The 14,080-nt window shown below is 47.2% G+C and overlaps 23 non-coding genes across 23 annotated transcripts; all 23 read left to right on the top strand.

The window, feature by feature from the left end:
* The first annotated feature begins 57 nt into the window (after nucleotides 1-57).
* LOC138677595 (U4 spliceosomal RNA) lies at nucleotides 58-198 on the top strand. Its single transcript, XR_011321000.1, has one exon. It is a non-coding gene; the product is annotated as a U4 spliceosomal RNA (small nuclear RNA).
* Nucleotides 199-473: 275 nt separating this feature from the next.
* LOC138677834 (U4 spliceosomal RNA) lies at nucleotides 474-614 on the top strand. The gene has a single exon (XR_011321227.1). It is a non-coding gene; the product is annotated as a U4 spliceosomal RNA (small nuclear RNA).
* A 275-nt stretch (nucleotides 615-889) lies between these two features.
* LOC138677547 (U4 spliceosomal RNA) lies at nucleotides 890-1,030 on the top strand. The gene has a single exon (XR_011320953.1). It is a non-coding gene; the product is annotated as a U4 spliceosomal RNA (small nuclear RNA).
* Nucleotides 1,031-1,305: 275 nt separating this feature from the next.
* LOC138677833 (U4 spliceosomal RNA) lies at nucleotides 1,306-1,446 on the top strand. Its single transcript, XR_011321226.1, has one exon. It is a non-coding gene; the product is annotated as a U4 spliceosomal RNA (small nuclear RNA).
* Nucleotides 1,447-1,721: 275 nt separating this feature from the next.
* LOC138677532 (U4 spliceosomal RNA) lies at nucleotides 1,722-1,862 on the top strand. The gene has a single exon (XR_011320939.1). It is a non-coding gene; the product is annotated as a U4 spliceosomal RNA (small nuclear RNA).
* Nucleotides 1,863-2,137: 275 nt separating this feature from the next.
* Nucleotides 2,138-2,278, top strand: LOC138677659 (U4 spliceosomal RNA). Its single transcript, XR_011321061.1, has one exon. It is a non-coding gene; the product is annotated as a U4 spliceosomal RNA (small nuclear RNA).
* Nucleotides 2,279-2,553: 275 nt separating this feature from the next.
* Nucleotides 2,554-2,694, top strand: LOC138677645 (U4 spliceosomal RNA). The gene has a single exon (XR_011321048.1). It is a non-coding gene; the product is annotated as a U4 spliceosomal RNA (small nuclear RNA).
* Nucleotides 2,695-2,969: 275 nt separating this feature from the next.
* On the top strand, nucleotides 2,970-3,110 carry LOC138677675 (U4 spliceosomal RNA). The gene has a single exon (XR_011321076.1). It is a non-coding gene; the product is annotated as a U4 spliceosomal RNA (small nuclear RNA).
* A 275-nt stretch (nucleotides 3,111-3,385) lies between these two features.
* Nucleotides 3,386-3,526, top strand: LOC138677705 (U4 spliceosomal RNA). The gene has a single exon (XR_011321103.1). It is a non-coding gene; the product is annotated as a U4 spliceosomal RNA (small nuclear RNA).
* Nucleotides 3,527-3,801: 275 nt separating this feature from the next.
* Nucleotides 3,802-3,942, top strand: LOC138677832 (U4 spliceosomal RNA). Its single transcript, XR_011321225.1, has one exon. It is a non-coding gene; the product is annotated as a U4 spliceosomal RNA (small nuclear RNA).
* A 275-nt stretch (nucleotides 3,943-4,217) lies between these two features.
* On the top strand, nucleotides 4,218-4,358 carry LOC138677613 (U4 spliceosomal RNA). Its single transcript, XR_011321017.1, has one exon. It is a non-coding gene; the product is annotated as a U4 spliceosomal RNA (small nuclear RNA).
* A 275-nt stretch (nucleotides 4,359-4,633) lies between these two features.
* Nucleotides 4,634-4,774, top strand: LOC138677624 (U4 spliceosomal RNA). Its single transcript, XR_011321028.1, has one exon. It is a non-coding gene; the product is annotated as a U4 spliceosomal RNA (small nuclear RNA).
* Nucleotides 4,775-5,049: 275 nt separating this feature from the next.
* Nucleotides 5,050-5,190, top strand: LOC138677831 (U4 spliceosomal RNA). The gene has a single exon (XR_011321224.1). It is a non-coding gene; the product is annotated as a U4 spliceosomal RNA (small nuclear RNA).
* A 275-nt stretch (nucleotides 5,191-5,465) lies between these two features.
* LOC138677612 (U4 spliceosomal RNA) lies at nucleotides 5,466-5,606 on the top strand. The gene has a single exon (XR_011321016.1). It is a non-coding gene; the product is annotated as a U4 spliceosomal RNA (small nuclear RNA).
* Nucleotides 5,607-5,881: 275 nt separating this feature from the next.
* LOC138677676 (U4 spliceosomal RNA) lies at nucleotides 5,882-6,022 on the top strand. Its single transcript, XR_011321077.1, has one exon. It is a non-coding gene; the product is annotated as a U4 spliceosomal RNA (small nuclear RNA).
* Nucleotides 6,023-6,297: 275 nt separating this feature from the next.
* Nucleotides 6,298-6,438, top strand: LOC138678208 (U4 spliceosomal RNA). The gene has a single exon (XR_011321579.1). It is a non-coding gene; the product is annotated as a U4 spliceosomal RNA (small nuclear RNA).
* Nucleotides 6,439-6,713: 275 nt separating this feature from the next.
* LOC138677830 (U4 spliceosomal RNA) lies at nucleotides 6,714-6,854 on the top strand. Its single transcript, XR_011321223.1, has one exon. It is a non-coding gene; the product is annotated as a U4 spliceosomal RNA (small nuclear RNA).
* A 275-nt stretch (nucleotides 6,855-7,129) lies between these two features.
* LOC138677829 (U4 spliceosomal RNA) lies at nucleotides 7,130-7,270 on the top strand. Its single transcript, XR_011321222.1, has one exon. It is a non-coding gene; the product is annotated as a U4 spliceosomal RNA (small nuclear RNA).
* Nucleotides 7,271-7,545: 275 nt separating this feature from the next.
* Nucleotides 7,546-7,686, top strand: LOC138677828 (U4 spliceosomal RNA). The gene has a single exon (XR_011321221.1). It is a non-coding gene; the product is annotated as a U4 spliceosomal RNA (small nuclear RNA).
* Nucleotides 7,687-7,961: 275 nt separating this feature from the next.
* LOC138677826 (U4 spliceosomal RNA) lies at nucleotides 7,962-8,102 on the top strand. The gene has a single exon (XR_011321220.1). It is a non-coding gene; the product is annotated as a U4 spliceosomal RNA (small nuclear RNA).
* Nucleotides 8,103-8,377: 275 nt separating this feature from the next.
* LOC138677587 (U4 spliceosomal RNA) lies at nucleotides 8,378-8,518 on the top strand. The gene has a single exon (XR_011320993.1). It is a non-coding gene; the product is annotated as a U4 spliceosomal RNA (small nuclear RNA).
* Nucleotides 8,519-8,794: 276 nt separating this feature from the next.
* LOC138677480 (U4 spliceosomal RNA) lies at nucleotides 8,795-8,935 on the top strand. The gene has a single exon (XR_011320888.1). It is a non-coding gene; the product is annotated as a U4 spliceosomal RNA (small nuclear RNA).
* A 275-nt stretch (nucleotides 8,936-9,210) lies between these two features.
* On the top strand, nucleotides 9,211-9,351 carry LOC138677825 (U4 spliceosomal RNA). Its single transcript, XR_011321219.1, has one exon. It is a non-coding gene; the product is annotated as a U4 spliceosomal RNA (small nuclear RNA).
* The last annotated feature ends 4,729 nt before the right edge of the window (nucleotides 9,352-14,080 follow it).

Here is a 14,080-nt window from a genome sequence, read left to right as displayed (position 1 = left end):
ATAACTTAAATGAGCTCTTCCTTGGAAGCGGGAATTCCTAGTCGCCCAACTTCCTCCAACTTTGCGCAGTGGCAATATCGTAGCCCATGAGGTATAACCTAGGCGTGATTATTGCTAATTGAAAACTTTTCCCAATACCCCGCCATGATGACTTGAAATATAGTCAGCATTGGCAATTTTTGTTGGTCTCTCAGGAGACTTCATCCATGGTATGCAAATGACAGAGTCTTAGCTCCTCCCAGTCTGGAGGAGAATCCTTGCTTCCCACAGCAACGTATTGATGGTTTATGCCTGGAGCAGAAGGAGAAAGTGAGCTGGTCTGGCTGTAATGGGCAAAAATGATGTCTTCCCTGAGCCCTTAGACTGTCGACACCTTGAAGCAGTGCGGGAGGGCCAGTGGTCAAATGGATCTCACCATAACTTAAATGAGCTCTTCCTTGGAAGCGGGAATTCCTAGTCGCCCAACTTCCTCCAACTTTGCGCAGTGGCAATATCGTAGCCCATGAGGTATAACCGAGGCGTGATTATTGCTAATTGAAAACTTTTCCCAATACCCCGCCATGATGACTTGAAATATAGTCAGCATTGGCAATTTTTGTTGGTCTCTCAGGAGACTTCATCCATGGTATGCAAATGACAGAGTCTTAGCTCCTCCCAGTGTGGAGGAGAATCCTTGCTTCCCACAGCAACGTATTGATGGTTTATGCCTGGAGCAGAAGGAGAAAGTGAGCTGGTCTGGCTGTAATGGGCAAAAATGATGTCTTCCCTGAGCCCTTAGACTGTCGACACCTTGAAGCAGTGCGGGAGGGCCAGTGGTCAAATGGATCTCACCATAACTTAAATGAGCTCTTCCTTGGAAGCGGGAATTCCTAGTCGCCCAACTTCCTCCAACTTTGCGCAGTGGCAATATCGTAGCCCATGAGGTATAACCGAGGCGTGATTATTGCTAATTGAAAACTTTTCCCAATACCCCGCCATGATGACTTGAAATATAGTCAGCATTGGCAATTTTAGTTGGTCTCTCAGGAGACTTCATCCATGGTATGCAAATGACAGAGTCTTAGCTCCTCCCAGTGTGGAGGAGAATCCTTGCTTCCCACAGCAACGTATTGATGGTTTATGCCTGGAGCAGAAGGAGAAAGTGAGCTGGTCTGGCTGTAATGGGCAAAAATGATGTCTTCCCTGAGCCCTTAGACTGTCGACACCTTGAAGCAGTGCGGGAGGGCCAGTGGTCAAATGGATCTCACCATAACTTAAATGAGCTCTTCCTTGGAAGCGGGAATTCCTAGTCGCCCAACTTCCTCCAACTTTGCGCAGTGGCAATATCGTAGCCCATGAGGTATAACCGAGGCGTGATTATTGCTAATTGAAAACTTTTCCCAATACCCCGCCATGATGACTTGAAATATAGTCAGCATTGGCAATTTTTGTTGGTCTCTCAGGAGACTTCATCCATGGTATGCAAATGACAGAGTCTTAGCTCCTCCCAGTGTGGAGGAGAATCCTTGCTTCCCACAGCAACGTATTGATGGTTTATGCCTGGAGCAGAAGGAGAAAGTGAGCTGGTCTGGCTGTAATGGGCAAAAATGATGTCTTCCCTGAGCCCTTAGACTGTCGACACCTTGAAGCAGTGCGGGAGGGCCAGTGGTCAAATGGATCTCACCATAACTTAAATGAGCTCTTCCTTGGAAGCGGGAATTCCTAGTCGCCAAACTTCCTCCAACTTTGCGCAGTGGCAATATTGTAGCCCATGAGGTATAACCGAGGCGTGATTATTGCTAATTGAAAACTTTTCCCAATACCCCGCCATGATGACTTGAGATATAGTCAGCATTGGCAATTTTTGTTGGTCTCTCAGGAGACTTCATCCTTGGTATGCAAATGACAGAGTCTTAGCTCCTCCCAGTGTGGAGGAGAATCCTTGCTTCCCACAGCAACGTATTGATGGTTTATGCCTGGAGCAGAAGGAGAAAGTGAGCTCGTCTGGCTGTAATGGGCAAAAATGATGTCTTCCCTGAGCCCTTAGACTGTCGACACCTTGAAGCAGTGCGGGAGGGCCAGTGGTCAAATGGATCTCACCATAACTTAAATGAGCTCTTCCTTGGAAGCGGGAATTCCTAGTCGCCCAACTTCCTCCAACTTTGCGCAGTGGCAATATCGTAGCCCATGAGGTATAACCGAGGCGTGATTATTGCTAATTGAAAACTTTTCCCAATACCCCGCCATGATGACTTGAAATATAGTTAGCATTGACAATTTTTGTTGGTCTCTCAGGAGACTTCATCCATGGTATGCAAATGACAGAGTCTTAGCTCCTCCCAGTGTGGAGGAGAATCCTTGCTTCCCACAGCAACGTATTGATGGTTTATGCCTGGAGCAGAAGGAGAAAGTGAGCTGGTCTGGCTGTAGTGGGCAAAAATGATGTCTTCCCTGAGCCCTTAGACTGTCGACACCTTGAAGCAGTGCGGGAGGGCCAGTGGTCAAATGGATCTCACCATAACTTAAATGAGCTCTTCCTTGGAAGCGGGAATTCCTAGTCGCCCAACTTCCTCCAACTTTGCGCAGTGGCAATATCGTAGCCCATGAGGTATAACCGAGGCGTGATTATTGCTAATTGAAAACTTTTCCCAATACCCCGCCATGATGACTTGAAATATAGTCAGCATTGGCAATTTTTGTTGGTATCTCCGGAGACTTCATCCTTGGTATGCAAATGACAGAGTCTTAGCTCCTCCCAGTGTGGAGGAGAATCCTTGCTTCCCACAGCAACGTATTGATGGTTTATGCCTGGAGCAGAAGGAGAAAGTGAGCTGGTCTGGCTGTAATGGGCAAAAATGATGTCTTCCCTGAGCCCTTAGACTGTCGACACCTTGAAGCAGTGCGGGAGGGCCAGTGGTCAAATGGATCTCACCATAACTTAAATGAGCTCTTCCTTGGAAGCGGGAATTCCTAGTCGCCCAACTTCCTCCAACTTTGCGCAGTGGCAATATCGTAGTCCATGAGGTATAACCGAGGCGTGATTATTGCTAATTGAAAACTTTTCCCAATACCCCGCCATGATGACTTGAAATATAGTCAGCATTGACAATTTTTGTTGGTCTCTCAGGAGACTTCATCCATGGTATGCAAATGACAGAGTCTTAGCTCCTCCCAGTGTGGAGGAGAATCCTTGCTTCCCACAGCAACGTATTGATGGTTTATGCCTGGAGCAGAAGGAGAAAGTGAGCTGGTCTGGCTGTAATGGGCAAAAATGATGTCTTCCCTGAGCCCTTAGACTGTCGACACCTTGAAGCAGTGCGGGAGGGCCAGTGGTCAAATGGATCTCACCATAACTTAAATGAGCTCTTCCTTGGAAGCGGGAATTCCTAGTCGCCCAACTTCCTCCAACTTTGCGCAGTGGCAATATCGTAGCCCATGAGGTATAACTGAGGCGTGATTATTGCTAATTGAAAACTTTTCCCAATACCCCGCCATGATGACTTGAAATATAGTCAGCATTGGCAATTTTTGTTGGTCTCTCAGGACACTTCATCCATGGTATGCAAATGACAGAGTCTTAGCTCCTCCCAGTGTGGAGGAGAATCCTTGCTTCCCACAGCAACGTATTGATGGTTTATGCCTGGAGCAGAAGGAGAAAGTGAGCTGGTCTGGCTGTAATGGGCAAAAATGATGTCTTCCCTGAGCCCTTAGACTGTCGACACCTTGAAGCAGTGCGGGAGGGCCAGTGGTCAAATGGATCTCACCATAACTTAAATGAGCTCTTCCTTGGAAGCGGGAATTCCTAGTCGCCCAACTTCCTCCAACTTTGCGCAGTGGCAATATCGTAGCCCATGAGGTATAACCGAGGCGTGATTATTGCTAATTGAAAACTTTTCCCAATACCCCGCCATGATGACTTGAAATATAGTCAGCATTGGCAATTTTTGTTGGTCTCTCAGGAGACTTCATCCATGGTATGCAAATGACAGAGTCTTAGCTCCTCCCAGTGTGGAGGAGAATCCTTGCTTCCCACAGCAACGTATTGATGGTTTATGCCTGGAGCAGAAGGAGAAAGTGAGCTGGTCTGGCTGTAATGGGCAAAAATGATGTCTTCCCTGAGCCCTTAGACTGTCGACACCTTGAAGCAGTGCGGGAGGGCCAGTGGTCAAATGGATCTCACCATAACTTAAATGAGCTCTTCCTTGGAAGCGGGAATTCCTAGTCGCCCAACTTCTTCCAACTTTGCGCAGTGGCAATATCGTAGCCCATGAGGGATAACCGAGGTGTGATTATTGCTAATTGAAAACTTTTCCCAATACCCCGCCATGATGACTTGAAATATAGTCAGCATTGGCAATTTTTGTTGGTCTCTCAGGAGACTTCATCCATGGTATGCAAATTACAGAGTCTTAGCTCCTCCCAGTGTGGAGGAGAATCCTTGCTTCCCACAGCAACGTATTGATGGTTTATGCCTGGAGCAGAAGGAGAAAATGAGCTGGTCTGGCTATAATGGGCAAAAATGATGTCTTCCCTGAGCCCTTAGACTGTCGACACCTTGAAGCAGTGCGGGAGGGCCAGTGGTCAAATGGATCTCACCATAACTTAAATGAGCTCTTCCTTGGAAGCGGGAATTCCTAGTCGCCCAACTTCCTCCAACTTTGCGCAGTGGCAATATCGTAGCCCATGAGGAATAACCGAGGTGTGATTATTGCTAATTGAAAACTTTTCCCAATACCCCGCCATGATGACTTGAAATATAGTCAGCATTGGCAATTTTTGTTGGTCTCTCAGGAGACTTCATCCATGGTATGCAAATGACAGAGTCTTAGCTCCTCCCAGTGTGGAGGAGAATCCTTGCTTCCCACAGCAATGTATTGATGGTTTATGCCTGGAGCAGAAGGAGAAAGTGAGCTGGTCTGGCTGTAATGGGCAAAAATGATGTCTTCCCTGAGCCCTTAGACTGTCGACACCTTGAAGCAGTGCGGGAGGGCCAGTGGTCAAATGGATCTCACCATAACTTAAATGAGCTCTTCCTTGGAAGCGGGAATTCCTAGTCGCCCAACTTCCTCCAACTTTGCGCAGTGGCAATATCGTAGCCCATGAGGTATAACCGAGGCGTGATTATTGCTAATTGAAAACTTTTCCCAATACCCCGCCATGATGACTTGAAATATAGTCAGCATTGGCAATTTTTGTTGGTCTCTCAGGAGACTTCATCCATGGTATGCAAATGACAGAGTCTTAGCTCCTCCCAGTGTGGAGGAGAATCCTTGCTTCCCACAGCAACGTATTGATGGTTTATGCCTGGAGCAGAAGGAGAAAGTGAGCTGGTCTGGCTGTAATGGGCAAAAATGATGTCTTCCCTGAGCCATTAGACTGTCGACACCTTGAAGCAGTGCGGGAGGGCCAGTGGTCAAATGGATCTCACCATAACTTAAATGAGCTCTTCCTTGGAAGCGGGAATTCCTAGTCGCCCAACTTCCTCCAACTTTGCGCAGTGGCAATATCGTAGCCCATGAGGGATAACCGAGGTGTGATTATTGCTAATTGAAAACTTTTCCCAATACCCCGCCATGATGACTTGAAATATAGTCAGCATTGGCAATTTTTGTTGGTCTCTCAGGAGACTTCATCCATGGTATGCAAATGACAGAGTCTTAGCTCCTTCCAGTGTGGAGGAGAATCCTTGCTTCCCACAGCAACGTATTGATGGTTTATGCCTGGAGCAGAAGGAGAAAGTGAGCTGGTCTGGCTGTAATGGGCAAAAATGATGTCTTCCCTGAGCCCTTAGACTGTCGACACCTTGAAGCAGTGCGGGAGGGCCAGTGGTCAAATGGATCTCACCATAACTTAAATGAGCTCTTCCTTGGAAGCGGGAATTCCTAGTCGCCCAACTTCCTCCAACTTTGCGCAGTGGCAATATCGTAGCCCATAAGGTATAACCGAGGCGTGATTATTGCTAATTGAAAACTTTTCCCAATACCCCGCCATGATGACTTGAAATATAGTCAGCATTGGCAATTCTTGTTGGTCTCTCAGGAGACTTCATCCATGGTATGCAAATGACAGAGTCTTAGCTCCTCCCAGTGTGGAGGAGAATCCTTGCTTCCCACAGCAACGTATTGATGGTTTATGCCTGGAGCAGAAGGAGAAAGTGAGCTGGTCTGGCTGTAATGGGCAAAAATGATGTCTTCCCTGAGCCCTTAGACTGTCGACACCTTGAAGCAGTGCGGGAGGGCCAGTGGTCAAATGGATCTCACCATAACTTAAATGAGCTCTTCCTTGGAAGCGGGAATTCCTAGTCGCCCAACTTCCTCCAACTTTGCGCAGTGGCAATATCGTAGCCCATGAGGTATAACCGAGGCGTGATTATTGCTAATTGAAAACTTTTCCCAATACCCCGCCGTGATGACTTGAAATATAGTCAGCATTGGCAATTTTTGTTGGTCTCTCAGGAGACTTCATTCATGGTATGCAAATGACAGAGTCTTAGCTCCTCCCAGTGTGGAGGAGAATCTTTGCTTCCCACAGCAACGTATTGATGGTTTATGCCTGGAGCAGAAGGAGAAAGTGAGCTGGTCTGGCTGTAATGGGCAAAAATGATGTCTTCCCTGAGCCCTTAGACTGTCGACACCTTGAAGCAGTGCGGGAGGGCCAGTGGTCAAATGGATCTCACCATAACTTAAATGAGCTCTTCCTTGGAAGCGGGAATTCCTAGTCGCCCAACTTCCTCCAACTTTGCGCAGTGGCAATATCGTAGCCCATGAGGTATAACCGAGGCGTGATTATTGCTAATTGAAAACTTTTCCCAATACCCCGCCATGATGACTTGAAATATAGTCAGCATTGGCAATTTTTGTTGGTCTCTCAGGAGACTTCATTCATGGTATGCAAATGACAGAGTCTTAGCTCCTCCCAGTGTGGAGGAGAATCTTTGCTTCCCACAGCAACGTATTGATGGTTTATGACTGGAGCAGAAGGAGAAAGTGAGCTTGGCTGGCTGTAATGGGCAAAAATGATGTCTTCCCTGAGCCCTTAGACTGTCGACACCTTGAAGCAGTGCGGGAGGGCCAGTGGTCAAATGGATATCACCATAACTTAAATGAGCTCCTCCTTGGAAGCAGGAATTCCTAGTCGCCCAACTTCCTCCAACTTTGCGCAGTGGCAATATCGTAGCCCATGAGGTATAACCGAGGCGTGATTATTGCTAATTGAAAACTTTTCCCAATACCCCGCCATGATGACTTGAAATATAGTCAGCATTGGCAATTTTTGTTGGTCTCTCAGGAGACTTCATCCATGGTATGCAAATGACAGAGTCTTAGCTCCTCCCAGCGTGGAGGAGAATCCTTGCTTCCCACAGCAACGTATTGATGGTTTATGCCTGGAGCAGAAGGAGAAAGTGAGCTGGTCTGGCTGTAATGGGCAAAAATGATGTCTTCCGTGAGCCCTTAGACTGTCGACACCTTGAAGCAGTGCGGGAGGGCCAGTGGTCAAATGGATCTCACCATAACTTAAATGAGCTCTTCCTTGGAAGCGGGAATTCCTAGTCGCCCAACTTCCTCCAACTTTGCGCAGTGGCAATATCGTAGCCCATGAGGTATAACCGAGGCGTGATTATTGCTAATTGAAAACTTTTCCCAATACCCCGCCATGATGACTTGAAATATAGTCAGCATTGGCAATTTTTGTTGGTCTCTCAGGAGACTTCATTCATGGTATGCAAATGACAGAGTCTTAGCTCCTCCCAGTGTGGAGGAGAATCCTTGCTTCCCACAGCAACGTATTGATGGTTTATGCCTGGAGCAGAAGGAGAAAGTGAGCTGGTCTGGCTGTAATGGGCAAAAATGATGTCTTCCCTGAGCCCTTAGACTGTCGACACCTTGAAGCAGTGCGGGAGGGCCAGTGGTCAAATGGATCTCACCATAACTTAAATGAGCTCTTCCTTGGAAGCGGGAATTCCTAGTCGCCCAACTTCCTCCAACTTTGCGCAGTGGCAATATCGTAGCCCATGAGGTATAACCGAGGCGTGATTATTGCTAATTGAAAACTTTTCCCAATACCCCGCCATGATGACTTGAAATATAGTCAGCATTGGCAATTTTTGTTGGTCTCTCAGGAGACTTCATCCATGGTATGCAAATGACAGAGTCTTAGCTCCTCCCAGTGTGGAGGAGAATCCTTGCTTCCCACAGCAACGTATTGATGGTTTATGCCTGGAGCAGAAGGAGAAAGTGAGCTGGTCTGGCTGTAATGGGCAAAAATGATGTCTTCCCTGAGCCCTTAGACTGTCGACACCTTGAAGCAGTGCGGGAGGGCCAGTGGTCAAATGGATCTCACCATAACTTAAATGAGCTCTTCCTTGGAAGCGGGAATTCCTAGTCGCCCAACTTCCTCCAACTTTGCGCAGTGGCAATATCGTAGCCCATGAGGTATAACCGAGGCGTGATTATTGCTAATTGAAAACTTTTCCCAATACCCTGCCATGATGACTTGAAATATTGTCAGCATTGGCAATTTTTGTTGGTCTCTCAGGAGACTTCATCCATGGTATGCAAATGACAGAGTCTTAGCTCCTCCCAGTGTGGAGGAGAATCCTTGCTTCCCACAGCAACGTATTGATGGTTTATGCCCTGGAGCAGAAGGAGAAAGTGAGCTGGTCTGGCTGTAATGGGCAAAAATGATGTCTTCCCTGAGCCCTTAGACTGTCGACACCTTGAAGCAGTGCGGGAGGGCCAGTGGTCAAATGGATCTCACCATAACTTAAATGAGCTCTTCCTTGGAAGCGGGAATTCCTAGTCGCCCAACTTCCTCCAACTTTGCGCAGTGGCAATATCGTAGCCCATGAGGTATAACCGAGGCGTGATTATTGCTAATTGAAAACTTTTCCCAATACCCCGCCATGATGATTTGAAATATAGTCAGCATTGGCAATTTTTGTTGGTCTCTCAGGAGACTTCATCCGTGGTATGCAAATGACAGAGTCTTAGCTCCTCCCAGTGTGGAGGAGAATCCTTGCTTCCCACAGCAACGTATTGATGGTTTATGCCTGGAGCAGAAGGAGAAAGTGAGCTGGTCTGGCTGTAATGGGCAAAAATGATGTCTTCCCTGAGCCCTTAGACTGTCGACACCTTGAAGCAGTGCGGGAGGGCCAGTGGTCAAATGGATCTCACCATAACTTAAATGAGCTCTTCCTTGGAAGCGGGAATTCCTAGTCGCCCAACTTCCTCCAACTTTGCGCAGTGGCAATATCGTAGCCCATGAGGTATAACCGAGGCGTGATTATTGCTAATTGAAAACTTTTCCCAATACCCCGCCATGATGACTTGAAATATAGTCAGCATTGGCAATTTTTGTTGGTCTCTCAGGAGACTTCATCCATGGTATGCAAATGACAGAGTCTTAGCTCCTCCCAGTGTGGAGGAGAATCCTTGCTTCCCTGTTATGGCCGGCAATCAGGCAACACAGCGTGCAGTAATCAGCGCACATACAGAGATCTGGCAATAACCAAAAACAATAGGACGAGCTCTGAGACGTGGAATCTCTGTAGACTGCAGTACCTGATCTATCCTCACACAACTATAAGCAGCAGTGGATTGCGCCTATCACTACCTATGCAACTCGGCACTGCCTGAGGAGCTGACTAGCCTGAAGATAGAAATACAAGCCTGACTTACCTCAGAGAAATACCCCAAAGGAATAGGCAGCCCCCCACATATAATGACTGTTAGCAAGATGAAAAGACAAACGTAGGAATGAAATAGATTCAGCAAAGTGAGGCCCGATATTCTAGACAGAGCGAGGATAGCAAAGAGAACTATGCAGTCTACAAAAAACCCTAAAACGAAAACCACGCAAAGGGGCAAAAAGACCCACTGTGCCGAACTAACAGCACGGCGGTGCACCCCTTTGCTTCTCAGAGCTTCCAGCAAACGTTAATAGCAAGCTGGACAGAAAAAACAGAAAACAAACTAGAAGCACTTATCTAGCAGAGCAGCAGGCCCAAGGAAAGATGCAGTAGCTCAGAACCAACACTGGAACATTGACAAGGAGCAAGGAAGACAGACTCAGGTGGAGCTAAATAGCAAGGCAGCCAACGAGCTCACCAAAACACCTGAGGGAGGAAGCCCAGAGACTGCAATACCACTTGTGACCACAGAAGTGAACTCAGCCACAGAATTCACAACAGTACCCCCCCCCTTGAGGAGGGGTCACCGAACCCTCACCAGAACCCCCAGGCCGACCAGGATGAGCCACATGAAAGGCACGAACAAGATCTGGGGCATGGACATCAGAGGCAAAAACCCAGGAATTATCTTCCTGAGCATAACCCTTCCATTTGACCAGATACTGGAGTTTCCGTCTAGAGACACGAGAATCCAAAATCTTCTCCACAATATACTCCAATTCCCCCTCCACCAAAACAGGGGCAGGAGGCTCCGCAGATGGAACCATAGGTGCCACGTATCTCCTCAACAACGACCTATGGAATACATTATGTATGGAAAAGGAGTCTGGGAGGGTCAGACGAAAAGACACCGGATTGAGAATCACAGAAATCCTATACGGACCAATAAAACGAGGTTTAAATTTAGGAGAGGAAACCTTCATAGGAATATGACGAGAAGATAACCAAACCAGATCCCCAACACGAAGTCGGGGTCCCACACGGCGTCTGCGATTAGCGAAAAGCTGAGCCTTCTCCTGGGACAAGGTCAAATTGTCCACTACCTGAGTCCAGATCTGCTGCAACCTGTCCACCACAGAATCCACACCAGGACAGTCCGAAGACTCAACCTGTCCTGAAGAGAAACGAGGATGGAACCCAGAATTGCAGAAAAATGGAGAGACCAAGGTAGCCGAGCTGGCCCGATTATTAAGGGCGAACTCAGCCAACGGCAAAAATGACACCCAATCATCCTGGTCAGCGGAAACAAAACATCTCAGATATGTTTCCAAGGTCTGATTGGTTCGTTCGGTCTGGCCATTAGTCTGAGGATGGAAGGCCGAGGAGAAAGATAGGTCAATGCCCATCCTACCACAAAAGGCTCGCCAGAACCTCGAGACAAACTGGGAACCTCTGTCAGAAACAATATTCTCAGGAATGCCATGTAAACGAACCACATGCTGGAAGAACAAAGGCACCAAATCAGAGGAGGAAGGCAATTTAACCAAGGGCACCAGATGGACCATTTTAGAAAAGCGATCACAGACCACCCAAATGACCGACATTTTTTGAGAAACGGGAAGGTCAGAAATGAAATCCATCGAAATATGTGTCCAAGGCCTCTTTGGGACCGGCAAGGGCAAAAGCAACCCACTGGCACGTGAACAGCAGGGCTTAGCCCTAGCACAAATTCCACAGGACTGCACAAAAGCACGCACATCCCGTGACAGAGATGGCCACCAGAAGGATCTAGCAACCAACTCCCTGGTACCAAAGATTCCTGGATGACCGGCCAGCACCGAACAATGAAGTTCAGAGATAACTTTACTAGTCCACCTATCAGGGACGAACAGTTTCTCGGCCGGACAACGATCAGGTTTATTAGCCTGAAATTTCTGCAACACTCTCCGCAAATCAGGGGAGATGGCAGACACAATGACTCCTTCCTTGAGGATACTCGCCGGCTCAGATAACCCCGGAGAGTCGGGCACAAAACTCCTAGACAGAGCATCCGCCTTCACATTTTTAGAGCCCGGAAGGTATGAAATCACAAAATCAAAACGAGCAAAAAATAACGACCAACGGGCCTGTCTAGGATTCAAGCGCTTGGCAGACTCAAGATAAGTAAGGTTCTTATGATCAGTCAATACCACCACGCGATGCTTAGCACCCTCAAGCCAATGACGCCACTCCTCGAATGCCCACTTCATGGCCAGCAACTCTCGGTTGCCCACATCATAATTACGCTCAGCAGCAGAAAATTTCCTGGAAAAGAAAGCACATGGTTTGAACACTGAGCAACCAGAACCTCTCTGTGACAAAACCGCCCTTGCACCAATCTCAGAAGCATCAACCTCGACCTGGAACGGAAGAGAAACATCAGGTTGACACAACACAGGGGCACAGCAAAAACGACGCTTCAACTCCTGAAAAGCTTCCACGGCAGCAGAAGACCAACTAACCAAATCAGCACCCTTCTTGGTCAAATCGGTCAATGGTCTGGCAATGCTAGAAAAATTACAGATGAAGCGACGATAAAAATTAGCAAAGCCCAGGAATTTCTGCAGACTTTTTAGAGATGTCGGCTGAGTCCAATCCTGGATGGCCTGAACCTTAACCGGATCCATCTCGATAGTAGAAGGGGAAAAGATGAACCCCAAAAATGAAACTTTCTGCACACCGAAGAGACACTTTGATCCCTTCACGAACAAGGAATTAGCACGCAGTACCTGGAAAACCATTCTGACTTGCTTCACATGAGACTCCCAATCATCTGAGAAGATCAAAATGTCATCCAAGTAAACAATCAAGAATTTATCCAGATACTCACGGAAAATGTCATGCATAAAAGACTGAAAAACAGATGGAGCATTGGCAAGTCCGAACGGCATCACCAGATACTCAAAATGACCCTCGGGCGTATTAAATGCCGTTTTCCATTCATCTCCCTGCCTGATTCTCACCAGATTATACGCACCACGAAGATCAATCTTAGTAAACCAACTAGCCCCCTTAATCCGAGCAAACAAGTCAGAAATCAATGGCAAGGGATACTGAAACTTAACAGTGATCTTATTAAGAAGGCGGTAATCAATACACGGTCTTAGCGAACCATCCTTCTTGGCTACAAAAAAGAACCCTGCTCCCAATGGTGACGACGATGGGCGAATATGTCCCTTCTCCAGGGACTCCTTCACATAACTGCGCATAGCGGTGTGTTCAGGTACGGACAAATTAAATAAACGACCCTTAGGGAATTTACTACCAGGAATCAAATCGATAGCACAATCACAATTCCTATGCGGAGGTAGGGCATCAGACTTGGACTCTTCAAATACATCCTGAAAGTCCGACAAGAACTCTGGGATGTCAGAAGGAATGGATGACGAAATAGACAAAAATGGAACATCACCATGTACTCCCTGACAACCCCAGCTGGTTACCGACATAGAGTTCCAATCCAATACTGGATTATGGGTTTGTAGCCATGGCAACCCCAACACGACCACATCATGCAAATTATGCAGTACCAGAAAGCGAATAACTTCCTGATGTGCAGGAGCCATGCACATGGTCAGCTGGGCCCAGTACTGAGGCTTATTCTTGGCCAAAGGTGTAGCATCAATTCCTCTCAACGGAATAGGACACCGCAAAGGCTCCAAGAAAAATCCACAACGTTTAGCATAATCCAAATCCATCAGATTCAGGGCAGTGCCTGAATCCACAAACGCCATGACAGAATACGATGACAAAGAGCACATTAAGGTAATGGACAAAAGGAATTTGGACTGTACAGTACCATTAACGGCAGAGCTATCGAACCGCCTAGTGCGTTTAGGACAATTAGAAATAGCATGAGTAGAATCACCACAATAGAAACACAGTCTGTTCAGACGTCTGTGTTCTTGCCGTTCTACTTTAGTCATAGTCCTGTCGCACTGCATAGGCTCAGGTTTACTCTCAGACAATACCGCCAGATGGTGCACAGATTTACGCTCGCGCAAGCGACGACCGATCTGAATGGCCAAGGACATAGACTCATTCAAACCAGCAGGCATAGGAAATCCCACCATTACATCCTTAAGAGCTTCAGAGAGACCCTTTCTGAACAAAGCCGCTAGTGCAGATTCATTCCACAGAGTGAGTACTGACCACTTCCTAAATTTCTGACAATATACTTCTACATCATCCTGACCCTGGCATAAAGCCAGCAGATTTTTCTCAGCCTGATCCACTGAATTAGGCTCATCGTAAAGCAATCCCAGCGCCTGGAAAAATGCATCAACATTACTCAATGCAGAATCTCCTGGTGCAAGAGAAAACGCCCAGTCCTGTGGGTCGCCGCGCAAAAAAGAAATAATAATCAAAACCTGTTGAATAGGATTACCAGAAGAATGAGGTTTCAAGGCCAAAAATAGCTTACAATTATTTCTG

The sequence above is a fragment of the Ranitomeya imitator genome, chromosome 4, assembly GCF_032444005.1.
Source record: "Ranitomeya imitator isolate aRanImi1 chromosome 4, aRanImi1.pri, whole genome shotgun sequence".
NCBI lineage: Eukaryota > Metazoa > Chordata > Amphibia > Anura > Dendrobatidae > Ranitomeya > Ranitomeya imitator.
Note: the sequence above shows the minus strand (reverse complement) of the source record. Positions and strands in the feature narration are given on the sequence as shown.